The following is a 20866-nucleotide window of genomic DNA, read 5'->3' on the forward strand; positions in this document are numbered from 1 at the left end:
CGGTCACGGCTCGTATTTCTGGCTTGAGATGAAATAATATTCATAGAATTGATTAGATTCTCTACAGTGTGGAAGCAGACCCTTTAGCCCAACAAGTCCACACCGAAGGGTAACTCACCCAGACCCATTCCCCTCTAATTAATGCACCTAACACTATGGGCAATTTTGCATGGCCAATTCACCTGACCTGCACATCTGTGGACTGTGGAAGGAAAGCAGACCACCTGGAGGAAACCCACACAGGGGGTTGCCGAGGCTGGAATCAAACCTGTGAACCTGATGTTGTGAGGCAGCAGTGCTAACCACTGAGCCACAATGATTATAGAGTCTTAGAGTGCAACACAGAAACTGAACCTTCATTCCAAATCATCCTTGCTGACAAGATATTCAAAAATTTATCTAGTCCCATTTGCCATCACTTGGTCCATATCCCTCCAAACCCTTCCTATTCACGTACCTCTCCAGATGTTATTTAAATGTTGTCATTGTCCGTTATTTTGATTTTTTTTCCCAAAGTTCCAAAACAATGCAGTAGCTTATTAAACAGTAATTACTGGTCTAGAATTTGTGGACATCACTCCAGTACTTAATAAATACCTCAAAAAAGGAGCAGCTCTTACAGCCACAATTTTTTTCCTGTCCTCCATATTGGATTACCCAGAATCCAGCTTGTGCTCAGTAAAGAGTCACACAGTTGCTAAAAGACTGCAAAAGGGTCACTGAACTGAAATCTGTTTGCTCTCTCAACAGATACTGCCATACCTGCTAAGTTGTTCGAAAAGTGTCTGTTTCCCTTTCAGAACTTTGACATCTCTGTCTTACTTTAATACGTGCAAGCTGCCCGGACATGTTTCTGTGTTGGCATTGATTCTAAATTCACAAGACTATAACTACCATCAGTTCTGAGGAAGGGTCACTCGACCTGAAACGTTAACGTTGATTTCTCTCCACAGATGCTGCCAGACCTGCTGAGCTTTTCCAGGATTTCTGTTTCTACAGTATCGGCAACAGTTTCTTTTTTAATTTGAGCATTTTTGAAAATTTGCTTTCAGCTATTTTGGTTCCCAGATCACTGAGTTTGCAGCAAAATCAATGAATCCCCATGCCATTGCTGAAATCTTACTTATGCCTGCCGTGTTAAAACAAAGCATCGATGTGATGTTCGGAGCTCATGAAATGAAAGGGATCAACCCAGGTAAATGTCAAATTGACCGATATCGAGGAGGGAATGGAAGAGATGTGAGCTGCCAATGGGAAGTTTGTTTTGCTGATTGATGGATCCATCACGATAAGCAGATATTGCCTACTGTCAGCCAATGTTCAATAAATTATTGGGAGCTCAATTCAGGAGAAGTTTCTCTTTAGCAAAGAGCAAGCTAGTCATGTGACAGGTAAAGAAATATTTTGGGTAACAGATAGCTACTCGAAGGAAACCAACCTTACTTGGACAACGTCCAGAGTCCAGCGATTACATTTAGGTTATTCCTTGCTCCCCTGGGCACTGGTAGTGCCAATTGCACAGGCACTTTGCCATGTTCTTGGCTCAATGTATCCCTCCTGTAAGCCCACTCTTGTTTCTCAGGGCAGCACATTCCTGTATCCGGGCACCTCACAATCTGTAATATTGGCCCCAGCATGTTTCAGGATCGCCACACACAGGCCGAAGACAGGATCAGCATAATTCCTGCTCCTGTCTAACTGTGTTTCTCCTTCCTCTCGCTGCTCCTTCAATCAACATCCATGGTACATTGCCTGCTCTTGGTCATCCACATCCCACTTTCCAACCGTGGACCCAGGTTCAATTCCTGCCTCGGGCAATTGTCTCTTTGGAGTTTGCCAATTCTCCCCATAGGTTTATGGGTTTCCTCCTGGTCTCCATCTTCTTCCCACAGTCCAAAAATGCGCCAGTTAGGTGAATTGGCCATGCTCAAATTGCCTGTAGCATTAGCTGCCTTTGGTATGCTTTCCTTCATTGGTCAGTGTTTTGAGTACAGGAGTTGCGAGGTCATGCTGCGGCTGTACAATACATTGGTTGGGCCACTTTTGGAATATAGTGTACAAATCTGGTCTCGATCCTATTGGAAGGATGTTGTGAAACTTGAAAGGGTTCAAAACATATTTACAAGGATATTGTCAGTGTTGGAGTAATTGAGTTATAACGAGGGGGTTGAGTAGGCTGGGGCTGATTTTCCTGGAGCGTTGGAGGCTGAGGGATGATCTTTTTGAGGTTTATAAAATCGGGAGGAGCATGGATAGGATAAATAGACAAAGTCTCTTCCCAGGGCATTGCTTTAGGGTGAGAGAGGAATGATATAAATGAGACATAAAGGGCAACTTTTTCCAACAGAGGGTGACATGTCTATGGAATGAGCTGCCAGAGGAAATGGTGGAGGCTGGTTCAATTGCAACATTTAAAAGGCATTTGGATGGGTATATGAATAAGAAGGGTGTGGAGAGATATGGACCGAGTTCTGTCAGGTGGGACTAGATTGGGTTGGGATATCTAGTCGGCATGAATGAGTTCGATCGAAGGGTATGTTTCCGTGCTGTATATCTCTATTACTCCATGACTATAATCCTTTCCTATCTATGTGCCTTTTAAATGTTGTTAATACACCCGCCTCAGCCACTTTCATTGGCCGCTCATTCTATATGCATACCACCCTTTTTTATAAAAACTTGCCCTTCACGTTTCATTTTATTCTTTCCCCCTAACCTTAAACTGATGATCTCTAGTTCTCTATTACCCAACCCTCATAAAAAAGACTGAGTGCATTCATCTAGTCCATGCTTCTCATGATCTTTTATATGTTTATAAGTTCGCCCCTCAGTTTCCTACGTGCTGAAGAAAAAAAGTCTCAGGTTGGCCACAGATAGTTGAGACCAGGCAATCTCCTTGTCAAGTTCTTCTGCACTCTTTCCAGTTTAATAAAATCCTTCCTGTGACAAGGTGACCAAAACTGAACACAATACTCCAAATGTGGCCTCACCAATTCCTGTAACTCACTTGTGGGTTGATTTGTAAATCCCTTGAACATATCAAATATGGAGGAGTGAGCGAGGATGAGAGTAATTGGCATATGTCTGTGTGTGTGTGTGGGGGGGGGGGGAGGGTAATTTATGAGCGAGAATCACTGTCAACGTGAAAATGTGATGTATGAGTGTGCGTGAGTGCACGTCAGAGTGTTTGGGCAGGTCTGTGAGTATCTGTGCATCCGTGTCAGTCTGTGAATGAATGTGAGTGAATGTGAGTAAGTATGAGTGAGCGTGAGTTACAGTGTGAGAGAATGTATGTGAGAGAGTGTCAGGAGTTCATCAGGAATCATTGATACTCAAACGGGACACGCACAGACATGGCCTCTCACTCACACAGATATGCCCACTCAGTCAGACGTAGACACAGACAAAGGCAAACAGACACAGACACACACACACACACACACACAAACAATCACACAGAGAGAAATACAGACACATTTGATGGAAATATAGAAATATGTCAGAGAAAGAGAAGTATATCTCGGAGAACCTCTGAGAGCAGTGATAATCTGAGACAGAACCTCAGCAATTTACCCAGCATTGTCTGCCTTACTTTCCAAGCTCCAAATATATGAGAGACTCAAATATACAAAACCTTAAAACACTCTTTGTCATTCTATTTACGAACGACCCCGAACCCATCGATAGGATTCCAATATGTAACTCACTCCCACAGATCTGTGACTATGTATATTCACCACCTTAAACCCCTCAACTCGATACTATTATGTAACTCACATTTGGGTATTTTTTTTAACAAATCAAATGATCCATTGATTACATTCCAGTCTGTAACTCACTACTAGATATCCGTTATTTCACAGATATCCAATCCCTTGCTTAGATTACAGTCTGTAAATTACTCCCGGGCATCTGTTATTCCAAATATAAATCACCCTGATCCCGTCAATTAGATTCCAGTCTCTGACTCACTCCAGGGTACCTGTTATTCCATATATAAACCAACACCAACCTCCTCGATTAGATTTCAGAACCAGACAATATTTTACACATTCACTTGCCATCTCTGCATCCAAATCTCCTTCTCTCACATCCTGTCCCGTGGTCAGTGTGTGTGTCTATCTGTCTGTTTCTCTCTCCACTCCCGGAACATCTGCAAATCCCCACATCCATCCATTTGACTTTTTGAGTTGATTCATGCTGTCCATGTACCCTGTACAACCCCAGTAAGACTTCCTCGCTTCACGTGTCTCATCCCCTGGGAAAAATTGGAAAATCATCAGGTATTCTCTGAATATTTGATGACACGTTCACATTAGGTTCCGTGATTTGTGTACACAGATCCAGAAAATAACGTTTCAGATCTTAATAAGTACCAGACTAATCGTTTTAATCACCTAATGATACAGGGCCCAGTGACACAGATACACACAAACACACACACACACACACACACACACACTATATATATATACAAAGCTGCTCGGGGCATAGAGTTATGAAAGAACATCAGGATTTCCAAATATGAAAGCTCCATTAAAGAACCCCTGGATGTCAGACGAACACAGTACATTCACTCATCTGAGTCAGGTTCAAGAATCACCTTCAATTGACACTGAGAGCTCCTGTATCACACTTCAGACTGGAATCAGATGCTGTCTTTGGGAGCAGGACATGGCACATGGGATTAGGAGGGTTGTCCATATGGATGATCAGAGTCAGGAATCTAACAGCAAATCAGAACAGAACAAAGAAAACCAACATAGAATATTTAACACACACACACACAGTTTCGATGTATTTTTCTCTCTCTCTCTCTCATACACAAATCTCCCAATTCAGATACCCAAATCTCCGAACAATAAAGGACAACATACCAAATGCTTTCTTCACTATCCTATCTACTTGTGACTCCATTTTCAATGAACTATGAACCTGCACCTGAAGGACTGTTGGTTCAGCAACACTTGCCAGGATCTTCCCATTAAGTGCATAAGTCCCGCCCTGATTTGCTTTTCCAAAATGTTGCGCCTCACATTTATCTAAATTAAACTCCATCTGCTACACTTCAACATATTGGCTCATATGATCAAGATTACTTTGTACTCTGAGGTAAACTTCTTCTCTGTTCATTATACCTCCAATTTTGGTGCCATCTGCAAAGTTATGTTCATATCCAAATAATTTATATAAATGATGAAAAACAGTGGACCCATCACCGGTCATTGTGGCATTTCACTGGTCACAGGCTTCCTCAACCCTCGACTAAAACCCTCTGTCTTTTAACTTCGAACCAGTACTATATTCAAATGAGTTGTTCTCCCTGTATTCCATGCTATCTAATCTTGCTAACCATGACAAACTTTGTTGAGCACCTTACTGAAGTCCATATAGATCAAGTCCACCACTCTAGCCTCTCCTTTTTACGGATTCCCTGCCCCTATTCTCCCATTTAGATGTTCTCTGCTTCAATTCTCTAATATATTGGCTTCACCACCAATTTTCTCATGTCATAACACTGTGCACCAAATCTCCCATTTACTGAAGCCTATCAATTCTCCCATTTCCCCATACACCTGTACTACTCCCACTTGTCGATGCTTTAGCCAAAATCTATCATTTAGGGGTGCCCTACTCTAATTCTTTCATTTAATGGTTCCATGCCTCAGTTTGTTAATTTAGTTCCACTGTGCACCAGTTCTTCCATTTAGTATTTCCTTGCAGCAATTCTCCCATTGAGTAGTCTGCTGCCAGAATTCTTGAACTTTGGCATTCCCTGCATCAAATTCCCAAATAACTGATCTTGCACAAATCATCCATTTTTTGGTGAACTGCACAAACTCTCCCATTCAGTTGTCCCTTGATGCACATCTTCCACATAATATTGTCCTGCTCAACTTTTTTCATTTTGTCGTGCCCCACGTCGAATCTCCACTTTCCAGCTCCTTTGCAACATTTCTCCTACTGACTGATTCTCTGTCCGTGTTCTCCCATTACACATGCTCTTATGAGCACTCTGCAGCAACTCTCTGAATTACGGATGCCCTGCATCAATTCTCCAATTCAGTGTTGCCCAACACCAAACGCCCCATTTACTGATGTCCTGAATAAGTTCTCCACTCAGTGTTGCCCGACACCAAATTCTCATCGTTACTAATGCCCCAGCCCATTTATCCCATTTCGAGGTGCCCTACTCTCATTCTCCCACTCAGTATTGTCCTGCCCCGATTCTGCCATTTAATGCTACTCTGCACCAGTTCCATCTTTATTCTGAAATATGGAAGCACTGTCAGATGGTTAGAACTGTGGGGAATGCATTATTGTGAGACGGTCAAAATGGAGGCAGTTCCTTATTATCAGAGGTTTTGAACTGAGGAGTGCCTTATGGTTTCAGAGTGAGTACTCGGGTGTTGTAGCACTATGACAGGATCAGAACTGAAGGAGTGCCTCATTGTCAAAGGATCAGTGCTGAGAGAATGCCTCATTGTCATAGGGTCATTCTGAGGCGGTGCCTCATTGCTTGGGTATCAAAATTGAGGGTGGGCCACACATTTCAAGGCTCAGAGCTGATAGTGGAGCACAGTGAGAGAGCCAGTACTGAGGGACCCCTCAAAATTGACTCTCCACCAGTTCTACCATACCTCAATATTTATCCTTTTTCGTGTAGCATTCCAGCATCTCTGAGCCCATTAGCGTGAGGCACTGTCTCAGAACAGACTCTCTGACAATGAGGCACACTGTTAGGAATGAACCTCTGGCAATAAGGCGCTCCCTCAGTGCTGAGTCAGAGTGTCAGCCTGAGGTAGTATGTCGTATTCAGCGAGTCAGCTTGAGGGAGGGCCTCATTGTGAGTCTGTCCGTCCAGGTGGAGTGTCTCACTTAAGGGAGTCAGAGTTGAGGGTGTGCCTAACAATTAGTTGGTCAGTAGTAGTGTTCCAATTAGTAGCTCCATCAAAGCATCAATACTGAAGGGCTGCCTCATTGTCAGAAGGTCAGTTCTGAGGGTATGCCTCGTTATTAATAAGGCAGTGCTGAGGGAGTGCCTGATTGTGAGCTGGTCAACGCTGAAGCAATGCTTCATTGTTAAAAATGTCAGATATGAGGCAGTGCCCTTTTGCCAGAGGTTCTGTTCTGAGGAAGTACCTCATTGTCAGAGGGTCAAAACTGTGGGAGTTTGTTATTGGCAGTGGATGAATCCTGAGGCAGTGCTCCATTTGCAGAGAGTTAGAATTGAGCACGTTCTAAACAATTAGAAAGGCTGTACTGAAGTATTCGCAACTCTAACAGAGGGTCAGTGGTAGAGCCTCATTACCAGAGGGCCAACACATGGGGAGTGCCTTATTGTCAGAGATTTAAGCCTAAGTGTGGGCCACTTTGTCAGAGGATTTGTTCTGAGGCCATACCTCAATGTAATGAGATCTGAACTGGGGGAGAGCTAAATGATTAGAAGTTGAGGACTGAGTTACTGTATCTCTGTCAGAAGGTCAGATCTTTGGGAATGTGTTATTGTTGGAGGGTCAATACTGACAGCGCCCCTTACTATCAGGGGGTCAGAACTGAAGGAATACCATCCACCATCATATGGTCAGTCCTGAGGCAATTCTGCACTGTCATTGCGTCAGTTCTGTGGGAGGGTGTCAATGTCAGATGGTCAGTACTGAAGGAAGTACTCATTTTTGCATGGTCAGTCCTGAGGCAGAGTGCCTCATTGTCAGAGGATCCATTCTGAGGCAGTATCACAGTGTAAGGGATCAGAGTTAAATGAGTGCCACATATTTAGAGAGAGTGCCTCATTGTCACAGGGTCTATACTGAGGCACTGTCTCACTGCAAGGGGGCCAGAATGGAGGGAGGGTAGCACTTTTGAGGGTCACTGTCAGACAGTCGCTACTGAGGCAGAGCTTCCTTGTAATAGGATCAGAATTGAGGGATTGCCTGATTGTCAGAGGGTCTGTTCTGAGGCTGTGCCCCTTTGCGAGAGGGTTGATACTGAGGCATTTCCTCATTGTAAAGGGTCAGAACTGAAGGAGTGCTACACAATTAGAGGATTACCCTAAGATCTTGCAGCACCATTAGATGGTCAGAACTGGGGAAGGCCGAGCTGCCAGAGTGTCAGAACTGGGAGAGCCTGGTTGTCAGAGGGTCCAAACTGTGGAGGACCTCAATGTCACAGGGTCAGAACTGGGTAGGGCTTCGATGTCAGAGGGTCAGTTCTGAGGCAGTACCTCATTGTCAGAAGTTCAGAACTGTGGGAGTGCATTACTGTCAGTGGGTAAGTTATGAGTCTGTGCCTCCTTGTTGGAGGGTCAGTATTAAAGGAGTGCCTTATTGGCAGCGGGTAAATACTGCGGCAGTGCTTCAGGTGTTAGAATTGAGGTAGTGCTTCCATTGAGAGGTTCAGGACTGAGGTCGTGCAGCACTTTCAACAGATCAGTATTGAGGGAGGGCCCTGTGACAAGCTTACATTTACTGATGCACTGCAGTGATTTTCCTATTTACTGATGCTCTTCCCCTCCTGTCCCACTTTTTTTTCCATTCGTCTGAATTATTGGTCCCTTGCACCAGTTATAACCAGTTGTTTAATTTATTGGCATCATGCACCAGTTCTCGTGCAACATTTCCAGATGCTCTGTACCAATTCTTCCATTTGATGTTTCTCTACAACAATTTTACCATTTCCTGATGTCGAATATTACCATTAAGTTTTTCTCTGCATTTAGTGGTGCCATGGATCTGTAATGTACTTCCACCATATCCCAATTCCCTCATTTACTGATGCCCTGAAAGACTTCTCTACTCAGTGTTGCCCTCGCCCAATTCTTCCATTTTGGAGTTTTCTGTAATGACTTTCCTGCTGCCAGAATTCTTAAATTTCAGTATGCACTGCACCAATTCTCCAATTTTCTGATGCACCAATGCTTCCATTTAATGCCTCACTGCAACAATAGGTGTGAAGATAGGAAAAGTGCAACCACGGGCCAGTTGGGCCAAATGGCCTGTTTCTGCATGACCCTATAATTTCTATCATTTCGATAACTCACTTCCAGGTAACTGTTACGCTATCCGAAAAGAACCTTGAACCCCTTAATTAGATTCCTGTCTGTAACTTTCTTCTGACTCTGTTATTCCAGATATAAAACTCCCTGGAGTCCTCAATTACATTCCTGACTGTAACTCACTCTTGGATATCTGTTATTTGATTTGTAAAACCATTGAAAGTATCCTCAATGGCGGAGGGAGCGAAAATGAGAGTGAGTGGGCATAAGTGTGAGTAATGTGTGTGCGAAAATGTGTGTGTATGAGTATGTGTGAGTGCACATGAGAGTGTTTGGGCAGGTCTGTGAGTTCATTAGTGTCAGTATCTGTGAATGAATTTGAGTGAATGCCAGTAAGTGTGAGTGTGATTTAGAGTGTGAGAGTGTGTGTGTGTGTGTGTGAGACAGCATTAGGTGTTCCATCAAGAATCATTGACACTCAAACGGGACACACACGGGCACGGTCTCTCACTCACACAGGTATGCTCACTCACAATCAGAAGCGCGCACACAAACAACACACATATACAACCACACATACACACACATACACGCAAAATCACACAGAAAGAAGTGCAGACACATTTAATGGAAGTATAAAATATAAGTTGGAGAAAGAGACTCAGCAATTATCCACACGAACTGCCCAGTTTCGGGGGGGTGTAGAGTCAGAGAATCTTATATGTTAGTGTGGGTCCAATTTGTATTAGTTTCGAAATGTATTGATGTTGCCAATCTCTCTTCCTTTCCCCCTATTTATAAAGGCAATGTCAGTGAAGACAACTCTTTGAAGGTGATTAAAATGCAATTTCCAGAACCTGTTTCTAGTGAATGAGAGATAATGTCTGTCTTACTTTTCAAACTCCAAATATTTTTGGGACTCAAATATACAAAACCTGAAACGTCTTTATGTTATTCTATTTACAAACCACCCTGAACCCCTTGATAGGATTCCAATATGGAACTCACTTCAACAGATCTGTGACGATGCATATTCACCAACTCAACTAGATTTCAGGCTGGAACTCATACTTGGCTATCTGTTTTTTTTTAAATAAATAAATCGAATGATGTATTGATTACATCCCAGTCTGTAACTCACTCCTGGATATCTGTTATTCCATGTATAAACTATTCTGATCCCCTTAATTACATTACAGTCAGTTTCGATGTATCTTTGTCTCTCTCTTTCTCTTTTACAAGATCCCATCGTACTCTGAGGTAACCTTCTTCACTGTCCATTACACCTCCAATTTTGGTTCCATCGGCAAACTTAAGTTCACATCCAAAAAATTTATATAAATGATGAAAAACAGTGGATCCAATACCAATCCTTGTGGTACACCATTGGTCACAGACCTCCAGTCTAAAAAACAACGCTCCAGCTCTACACTCTGTCTTTTACCTTTGAGCTAGTACTATATTCAAATGACAAGTGCTTCCTGAATTCCATGTGATCTAACCTTGCTAACCAGATTACCATGACAAACTTTGTCGAACGCCTTACTGAAATCCATATAGATCACATCCATCACTCTACCCTCATCATTCCTCTTCTTTACTTCATCTAAAAAACTCAATTGAGTTCGTGAGACATGATTTCCCATGCAAAAAGCCATGTTGACGATCCATAATCAGTCTTTGCCTTTCCAAGCAGATGTAAATCCTGGACCTTAGGATTCCCTGCAACAACTTGTGCACCATTGATGTCAGGCTCACTGGTCTATAGTTCCCTGGTTTTCCTTACCAGCTTTCCAAATGTATTCCAACATGTCAGCCAACCTCCAGTCTTCTGGCACCTCACCTGTGACTATTGATGTTCCAAATGTCTCAACAAAGAATCACTTGCATAGCTTCCCACTTGAGGACATCCAGTACCTCCTCTTCTGTGATACTGACGTTGTTTGAGATATCACCACCTATTTCCCTACATTCTATATCTTCCATGTCCTTCTCCACAGTAAACACTAACGCAAAATACTCATTTAATATCTCCCGCATCTCCTGCAGTTCAACTCATAGGCTGCCTTGCTGATCTTGAGGAGCCTATTCTCTTCCTAGATACACTTTTGTCGTCAATGTGTTTATAAAATCCCTTGGGATTCTCCTTAACCCTATTTGCCAAAGCTTTCTCTTGCGCTCCTGATTTCCCTCTTAAGTATACTCCTACTGCCTTTAAACTCTGTTAAGGATTCATTAATTCTCTACTGTCTTTCCCTGACATATGTTTCTTTCTTGTTCTTGACTAAAACCTCAATTTCTTGAGACACCCAGCATTCCATGCCCCTACCAAACTTACCTTTCACCCAAACAGCAACATACTGTCGCTGGACTCTCGTCTTCTCATTTCTGAAGGTTTCCCATTTACCAGCCGTCCCTGTATCTGCAAATATCTGCCTCCACTCAACTTTTGAACAGTGGTTAGCACTGTTGCCTCACACACCAGGGGCCCGGGTTCGATTTCTACCTTAGGTGCCTCTCTGTGTGGAGTTTCCTCCTGTAGTCCAAAGACGTGTCAGTTGGGTGGATTGGTCATGCTAAATTGCCCATAGTCGGGGGTAAATATACGCTAGGGGAATGGGTCTAGGTAGGTTTCATATGGGGTGGCTCGGTGGCTCAGTGGTTAGCACTGTTACCTCACAATTGGAGGGACCAGGGTTAAATTCCTGCCTCAGGTGACTGCTTGTGTGTAGTATGCAAATTACCCTTGTGTCTGCGTGGGTTTCCTCTGGGGGCTCTGGTTTCCTCCCACAATCCAAATATGTGTAGGTTAGGTGAATCGGCCATGCTAAATTGCCCGTAGTGTGAGGTGCATTAGTTAGGGGTATGAGTCTGGGTGGGTTGCCCTTCGCAGGGTCATTGTGGAGTAGTTGGGCTGAAGGGCCTGTTTCCACACTGTAGGAAATCCAATCTAATTTAAATACCGTCAAAATTGCCCTTCCTCCCATTTATAACTTTAACTTTTAGATCCAGCCTATCCTTCTACATCACTATTTTAAAACTAATAGAATTATGGTCGCTCGCCCCAAAGTGCTCCCCCACTGACACCTCAGTCAACTTGCAGCTGACTATTGGGGAGTTCCATAATACATTCTCAATAAGATGATCATCCCTTTCTCACTTCCACCCAAATAACTTCACTGGATGTATTCTCAGGAACATCCTCCCTAAGTACAGCCGTGATATTATGCCTGATCAAAAACACCACTCCCCTTCCTCTCTTGCCCCCTTTCTATCCTTCCTGTAGTATTTGCATACTGGAACATACAGCTGCCCGTCCTATCCATCCCTGAACTACGTCTATGTAATCGCTATGACATCCCAGTCCCATGATCCTTACTATGCCCTGAGTTAGTTTGTCTTCCCTGTTCGACTTCTTGTATTGAAATAAATGCTTGCTCTGCTATTTCCTGGCATTAGCACAGTGTTAACTTTCTGATATTTGTGTACAAGATCAGCACAACCCCCTAGACAATCAATTTCAGAATTTCTCCCCATTTTAAACAGAAACATTCTGTTTTTTGTATTCTTCCTGCAAATCTGAAGCTGCCTTCCTTCAGGGACAAACCTTCCGTTGAACTGGATGTCTGGAAGTGCGGACGTTCAGTCCATGGATAGATTCAGAAAGAGCTTGATGATGTTTTTACAGATTAAAGACATCACAGGGTACGGAGAGAAAGTGGGACTATGGTGTCGAGATGGATCACCATACTGAATGAGAGAGCAGGGTCAAAGGAGCTGAAGGGCCGCTTCCTGATTCTGGTATCTATGTTTCTGTCAGTTCAATGTTGTCCAGAAAGTCTCGCCCTGAGAAGTCTCTGGGACTGTACCGGGGAAGCACAGCAGTCTCTGTTTTCAGTCAGACATTGCTCCATCTTGAGAATGGGATGTTCGTTTACACTCGGTCTGAGGAGGGAGTGGTCACCAGGATTCCTGATGGTATCTCAGTAAAACGCTCACAGCAAGGCCTTGATTACTCTTACACTCTCCCAGAGGGATCCTATGAAGATTGAAGGAGACAGTGCAATATGGAATTGTCAGGGTCCAATTACTGATAGGGGATGAGATAAAGGTCTCAAATTGGAAATGAGAGAACAACTGATGCATGTGGGATTAAAAGGTCAGTTACATAACTATATAATCCTCTCCTGATCTGATGCCATCTGGAAATCCAAATCTCCTTCAGTTACTTCCTGACTGTCAAGCACTGGAACTACCATAGTGTTAAGGGTTTAGATGGAGAAGAATTTGTTAAGTGTGTACAAGAAAAATTTCTGATTCAGTACGTGGATCTACCTACTAAAGAAGATGCAAACGTTGACCTACTCTTGGGAAATAAGGCAGGGCAGGTGATTGAGGTGTCAATGGTGGAGCACTTTGGTGCCAGCGACCATAATTCTATTAGATTTAAAATAATGATTGAAAAGGATAGACCAGATCTAAATGTTGAAGTTCTAAATTGGAGAAAGGCCAATTTTGACAGTGTGAAACAAGAACGTTCGAAAGGTGATTGGGAGCAGATGTTCGCAATTAAAGGAACGCCGGAAAGTGGGAAACCTTCAGAAATGAGATAACGAGAATACAGAGAACATAGGGTGTTAGGGTGAAAGGAAAGCCTGGTAGGTATCGGGAATGTTGCATGACTAAAGAAGTTGAGGATTTGGTTAAGAAAAAGAAGGAAGCACATGTTAGGTATAGTCAGGATAGATCGAGTGAATCATTAGTAGAGTATAAAGGAAGTAGGAGTATACTTAAGAGGGAAATCAGGAAGGCAAAAAGTGGACATGAGATAGTGTTGGCAAATAGAATTAAGTAGAATACAAAGAGTTTTCTCAAATACATTAAGGGCAAAAGGGTAACCGGGGAGAGAATAGGGCTCCTCAAAGATCAGCAAGGCGGTCTGTGTGTGAAGCCACAGAAAATGGGGGGGGTAGGGGGGTGGATACTAAATATTTTTCAGCAGTCTTTACTATGGAAAAGGATATGGAAGATAGACACTGTAGGGAAGTAGATGGTGACATATTGAATAAGGTCCAAATTACAGAGGAGGAAGTGCTGGATGTCTTGGAACGGGTAAAGATGGATAAATCCCCAGGACCTGATCAGGTGTAACCAAGAACTCTGGGAAGCCAGAGAAGTGATTGCTGGGCGTCTTCCTGAGATATTATTATCATCAACAGTCACAGGAGAGTTACTGGAAAACTGGTGGTTGGCTAACGTGGTGCCACTATTTAAGAAGGGTGGTAAGGACAAGCCAGAGAACTATAGACCAGTGGGACTGAAGTCAGTGGTGGGCAAGGTCTTGGAGGGAATCCTGAGGGACAGGATGTACATATATTTGGAAAGGCAAGGACTGATTAGGGATAGTAAACATGGCTTTGTGCGTGGAAATCATGTCTCACAAACTTAATTGAGTTCTTTGAGGGAGTAACAAAGATGATTGATGAGGGCAGAATAGGAGATATGATCTATATGGACTTTAGTAAGGCGTTTGACAAGGTTCCCCATGGGAGACTGATTAGCAAGGTTAGATCTCACGGAATGCAGTGAGAACTATCCATTTGGATACAGGACTGGCTCAAAGGTAGACGACAGAAGGTGGTGGCAGAGGATTGATCTTCAGACTGGGGGCCTACAACTAGTGGAGTGCCACAAAGATGGGTGCTACCTCGTCTACTTGTCATTCACATAAATGGTTGAGATGCAAGCACAAGAGGTACAATTAGTAAGTTTTCAGATGACACCAAAGTTGGAGGTGTGGTGGATAGCGAAGAGGGTTACCACAGATTACAGCAAGATAATGTCCAGATGTGCCAATGAGCTGAGAAGTGGCAGATGTAGTTTAATTCAGATCAAGGTGAGCTGTTGCATTTTATACACTTAATCGCAAGGTCCTAGGGAGTGTTGCTGAGTAGCGAATGTGGTCCCCTTGTTCAAGAAGGGTAGTAGGGATAGCCCTGGTAACTATAGGCCATTGAGTCTCACTTCTGTTGTGGGCAAAGTCTTAGAGAGAATTGTAAGGGATAGGATTTATGAACATCTGGATAGCAATAATATGATCAAGGATAGTCAGCATGGTTTTGTGAAGGGCAGGTCGTGCCTCACAAACCTTATTGAGTTCTTTGAGAAAGTGACCAAGGAACTAGATGAGGGTAAAGCAATAGATGTGGTGTATATGGATTTTAGCAAGGCGTTCGATAAGGTACCCCATGGTAGGCTACTGCAAAAATTACGGAGGTATGGCATTGAGGGTGCATTAGAGGTTTGGATTAGGAATTGGCTGGCTGGAAGGAGACAGAGGGTAGTAGTTGATGGTATAGGTTCATCTTGGAGTGCAGTTACTAGCGGTGTTCCACAGGGATCTGTTTTGGGACCATTGCTGTTTGTCATTTTTATAAATGACCTGGAGGAGGGGCTTGAAGGCTGAGTGAGCAAGTTTGCGGATGATACGAAAGTTGGTAGAGTTGTTGACAGTGAGGAAGGATGTGGCAGGATACAGCGGGATATAGATAAGTTGCAGAGCTGGGCAGAAAGGTGGCAAATGGAGTTCAATGTAGCTAAGTGTGAAGTCATTCACTTTGGTAGGAGTAACAAGAAGATGGATTACTGGGCTAATGGTAGGCTACTTGGTAGTGTGGATGAGCAGAGGGATCTTGGTGTCCATGTACACAGATCTCTGAAAGTTGCCACCCAGGTAAATAGTGCTGTGAAGAAGGCATATGGCGTACTGGGCTTTATTGGTAGAGGAATTGAGTTGCGGAGTCCTGAGGTCATGTTGCAGTTGTATAAGACTCTGGTGCGGCCTCATCTGGAGTATTGTGTGCAGTTTTGGTCACCATACTATAGGAAGGATGTGGAGGCATTGGAACGGGTGCAGAGGAAGTTTATCAGGATGTTGCCTGGCATGGTAGGAAGATCGTATGAGGAAAGGTTGAGGCACTTGGGGCTGTTCTCATTGGGGAAAAGAAAGTTTAGGGGAGATTTGATAGAGGTGTACAAGATGATTAGGGGTTGAGATAGGGTTGACAGTGAGAACCTTTTTCCGCTAATGGAGTCAGCTGTTAGTAGGGGACACAGCTTTAAATTAAGGGGAGGTTGTTATCGGACAGATGTTAGGGGTAGATTCTTTACTCAGCGGGTTATGAGTTCATGGAATGCCCTGCCAGTAGCAGTGGTGGACTCTCCCCCTTTATGGTCATTTAAGCGGGCATTGGATAAGCATATGGAGGTTATTGGGCTCGTGTAGGTTAGGTAGGCTTCGGTCGGCGCAACATTGAGGGCCGAAGGGCCTGTACTGCGCTGTATTTTTCTATGTTCTATGTTCTATGGAGTCCAGATTCATATCCCCTTGAAAGTCGAGTCACAGATCGATAGGACAGTGAAGAAGGTGATTGGTGTGCTTTCTTTTATTGGTTACAGTATTGAGTTCAAGAGGTGGGAGGTCATGTTGCGGCTGCACAAGACATTGGTTAGGACACAGTTGGTATATTGCATGCAATTCTTGTTTCCTTCCTATCGGAAAGATGTTGTGAAACTTAAAAGATTTTAGAAAATATTTACAAGGATGTCACCAGAGTTGGAGAATTTGAGCTGTAGGAAAGGCTGAACATGCTCGGGCTGTTTTCCCTGGAGCATCGGAGGCTGAGGGGTAACCTTATAGATGTTTGCAAAATTATGAGGGGCATGGTTAGAGTAAACAGGCAAAGTTTTTTCCCGGGGGAGGGGGGTGGGGTGGGAGTCCTGAATTAGTTGTTTAGGTTGATACAAAAGATACCTAGAGGGCAACGTTTTCACACAGAGGGTGGTACATGTGTGGAATGAGCTGCCAAATGAAGTGGTGGAGACTGGTACAATTGCAACAGTTAATAGGCATTTGGATGGTTATATGAATAGGTAAGGTTTGGAGGGATATGGGAAGCGTGCTGGCAGGTGGGACTGGATTGGGGTGGGAAATCTGTTCAGCATTGATGGGTTGGGTCGAAGGGTCTGTTTCCATGCTATACATCTCTGACTCTATGACTCAATGATTGTGCGTGTGAGTAGTGAGTGACAATCAGTATCTGTGCATGAAAATGTATCTGTATGAAAGTGTGTATCAGCGTATGAGCAGCTCTGTCTGAGTACCTATGGGTTAGGATGTGTGTGAGAGGGAGTGAGTGAGTATGTCAGTGATAGGAGTTCCATCATGAAATCATTGACCCTCAAGTTGGATACACACAGTTTGGATCTCACGCTCACACAGAACATCACTCAATCAGAAATGCCTGTGCTCGCGCACACTCTCACCCACACACACACACATTTCTTATGGAAATATGGAAATATCAGTCAGAGACAGAGAGAGAGAGAGAGAGAGAGATTTTATCTGCGATTCACATAGAGAGCAAGAAATCCTTAGAGACAACCTCAGCTTCATGGGGTTATGGTCAGAGAATCTTAGATGTTAGTATGGTAACAATTTTCAATATTTTCAAAATGTATAGATGTTGCCAGTCTAATTTGCTTTTCCCTGTTTATAAAGTCAATGCCAGTGCTGGTCGAATATAGAATAGTGTCTGTGAGCAAATCTAAGCTTTTCCCCATTCGTTCATTTGTCTCGGGCCCTCTCTGGTATCTCAGTATTGGGAACACACCATTTCTGCCATGAAGCTCCATTCACTTCTTCGCTCTGTTGAATGATCACAAAGTTACTCCTTATTACAAAGCAATACACTTTCTCTATTATATCTCAGTGCAGAAACCAATAAACCAGAGACAAATAATTGTGCTTAGCGATAACTTCTTTTCCTGTTTTAAATTATTTTTTATTGGTAATAAATGAAAATGAAAGCAGAAACTTCAGCTCTTCTCTGAATTTGCGTTGTGTTATTGCATAGATGGCAGTGTTGGTACAGCAACTCAGAAGCTGAAGCATGAACCCCACCTCCCTAATGTACACAGGGAGGTACACAGTCTCATAACCGAGGTAGGCCATTCTCCAATAAATATTGTGGATCATAGAGACTGCCCATAACAATATGAAGTTCCCTGATATAGCGTACAGGATAATTATGGACTTCCTGCGACTCTCCATCTCAGGGTCACTGGGACACTCCCTGGAGCCATGACTCCGGAGTCTGCTGCGGGCTCTGTTAGTGATTAAAATGTACCTGACCGTTAAAACATTGAACAGCAAGATCATAACAAATGGAATGCATGGTGTCAATATATAGTGAAAGAATTCAATCGCACCCCACACTTCTGATTCTGCAACACTTGGTTTCACGTAACAAAGCCAGGATAGACTTGCCAACTCATATCGACTTGTGAACATAAAGTACCAGAAAGTATTTTTCAATGAGAATAGCAGAGCAAGTGTTGCTAGAACCACAGTCGCTGTTTTCTCCATGCAGTATTTAGTTTTCAACTTCTGGACACAAATGGCGAGGTAGCGATCGAATGTGAAACCGACTGTGAACCAGACTGAATAGTCAGTTACTGTGTAGAGCACAACAGCGTGGATGTTACACACTGGGATATACAACAAGAAACTGAATTCCAAACGATAAGTTGAAGCTATATGCCTCCATACTAGATCGAAGATAATGATCAGTAGATCTGCTACTGCCATGGCTATCAGGTAACGCGTGGCAGACTTGGAGAGGGCACACTTACCCCGATATAGGATTAGAATTGTCACCATGTTAACTGGAAGGAAGCAAACAGGACAGATTAGAATAAGAGAAAAGGTAATATTAATGGAGCTTTTGAGCGTCAATACAGAGCAGCTGTTTCATCTTGTGGGTAATCCAGAGGAAAATATCACAGATTGAGATGAAAGGGTGTCAGATTTGAAACAGAAGCGAGGAAGAAATTCTTCTCTCAAAGGGCTATGAATCTATTGAGTTCACTACCTTAGATTGTAGTGGATCAGCCCGTCAACTACCAAGGTAATGTGGTCACAAATTGTAATAAGGCCATGTAAAATTTTGCATGAACGCAGACTGCAGATAGTGAAATTACTTAACTATAGCTGGCAGTGTGGGTCTTAATGGGGAATTAAAAAGCACTCCTGAGCGCATTCTCAGAAGGCATTAAAGTAGTGAGCAACAATGTTTTAATATGATTGAGAGAGGCTAGGTTAGGAATAGTAAATGCTCATGCCTCGGTATTCTCTTTTATAAGAAGGGTCAGCAATGATTGAAGATCTCATCACTATCCTCTGACCTGAGGATGAGATCTGTACGAACTCATTAGAATCTGCTGTTGTGGAGCAAGGCGATAGGTTTTATTTGAGATATGACTTGGTTAGCTGCAATGAAGCTTTTCAGGCATTTTACATCATTCATGTATTAAGATCATGGTCTTTAGGGCATAACACCACACTGCATACAAACAAAAGAATTCATCATGACAAAGCACACAGAAATCAAACAATTCCAGACTAACTGTGTTCCATCTTTTTCAAGGGAATCCAACTAGGCCAGTAACTATCACTTCTTCCAATACTTATTCCCTTCAAATGTTTGGGCAAGTCTGTTTTGCACATCTCAGTCGGGTGTCATTGAGCCAAAAAGTTTTTCAGCCCAGGAAGCGACCGTTCGATTCCTCATGGCCACACTGGCCTTCAAACATCCACCTAGAACATAGAACAAAGAACATAGAACAGTACAACACAGTACCAGGCATTCTGCCCTTGATGTTGTACCGGCCTTTCATACTCCTCAAAGATCATACTAACCTACATACCTTTCATTGTAGTATATTTCATCTGCCTTGCCAAGAGTCTCTTAAATATCAGTAATGTAGCTGACTCTACTACCTCTGCTGGCAGTGCATTCCACACACCCATGACTCTCTGAGTTAAGAACCTAACTCTGATATTCCCCTAAGTCTTCCTTCAATCACCTTAAAATTATGCCCACTCACTATAGAACTTACACAATGGGAAAAAAATATCTGGCTATGCACTCTATCTGTGCCTCCCAATATTTTGTATACCTCTGTCAAATCAACTCTCATCCTTCTTTCTCCAATGAGAAAAGCCCTAGCTCCTTCAACCTTCCTTCATAAGACACGCCCTCAAATTCTACTTTGTAGGCAGCATCCTGATAAATCTCTTCTGCACTCTCTGTAAAATTTATACACATTTCCGATGATGAGGTGATCAGAACTGAATACAATACTACAAATGGGGTCTAGGCAGGGCTTTATAGAGCTATACAATCAACTCACGGTTCTTAAACTCAATCACACTGCTCATAAAAGCCAACACACCACACATCTTCTTAACAACCTCCTATCAACCTGGGCAGCAACTTTGAGAGATCTATGCACATAGACCCCAGGATCCATCTGTTACACCACACTGTCAGGAATTCTGCATTTAACTCTGCTTTCAAATTCAAATTCAACCTTACAAAATGAATGACATCACACTTTTCCAGTTTGAAGTCCATTTGCCACTTATCAGCCCAGTTCTGCATCCTGTCAATATCCTATTGCAACCAACAACAGCCCTCCAGACACTCCACAACTCCATCATCGTATGTTTCATCAGCACACTTATTAATCCACTTCCTCATCCAAATCATTTATAAAAATTGCAAAGAGCAGAGTTTCCAGAACAGATCCCTGCAGAAGATGTGGGTGGCACAGTGGTTAGCACTGCTGCCTCACAGTGCCAGAGACCTGGGTTCAACTCCTGTCTCAGGCGACTGACTGTGTGGAATTTGCACGTTCTCCCCGTGTCTGCGTGGGTTTCCTCCGGGTGCTCCGGTTTCCTCCTACAGTCCAAAGATGTGCAGGTCAGGTGAATTGGCCATGCTAAATTGCCCGTAGTGTTCTGTAAGG

This window comes from Hemiscyllium ocellatum, chromosome 44, assembly GCF_020745735.1.
Source record: "Hemiscyllium ocellatum isolate sHemOce1 chromosome 44, sHemOce1.pat.X.cur, whole genome shotgun sequence".
Taxonomy (NCBI): Eukaryota; Metazoa; Chordata; class Chondrichthyes; order Orectolobiformes; family Hemiscylliidae; genus Hemiscyllium; species Hemiscyllium ocellatum.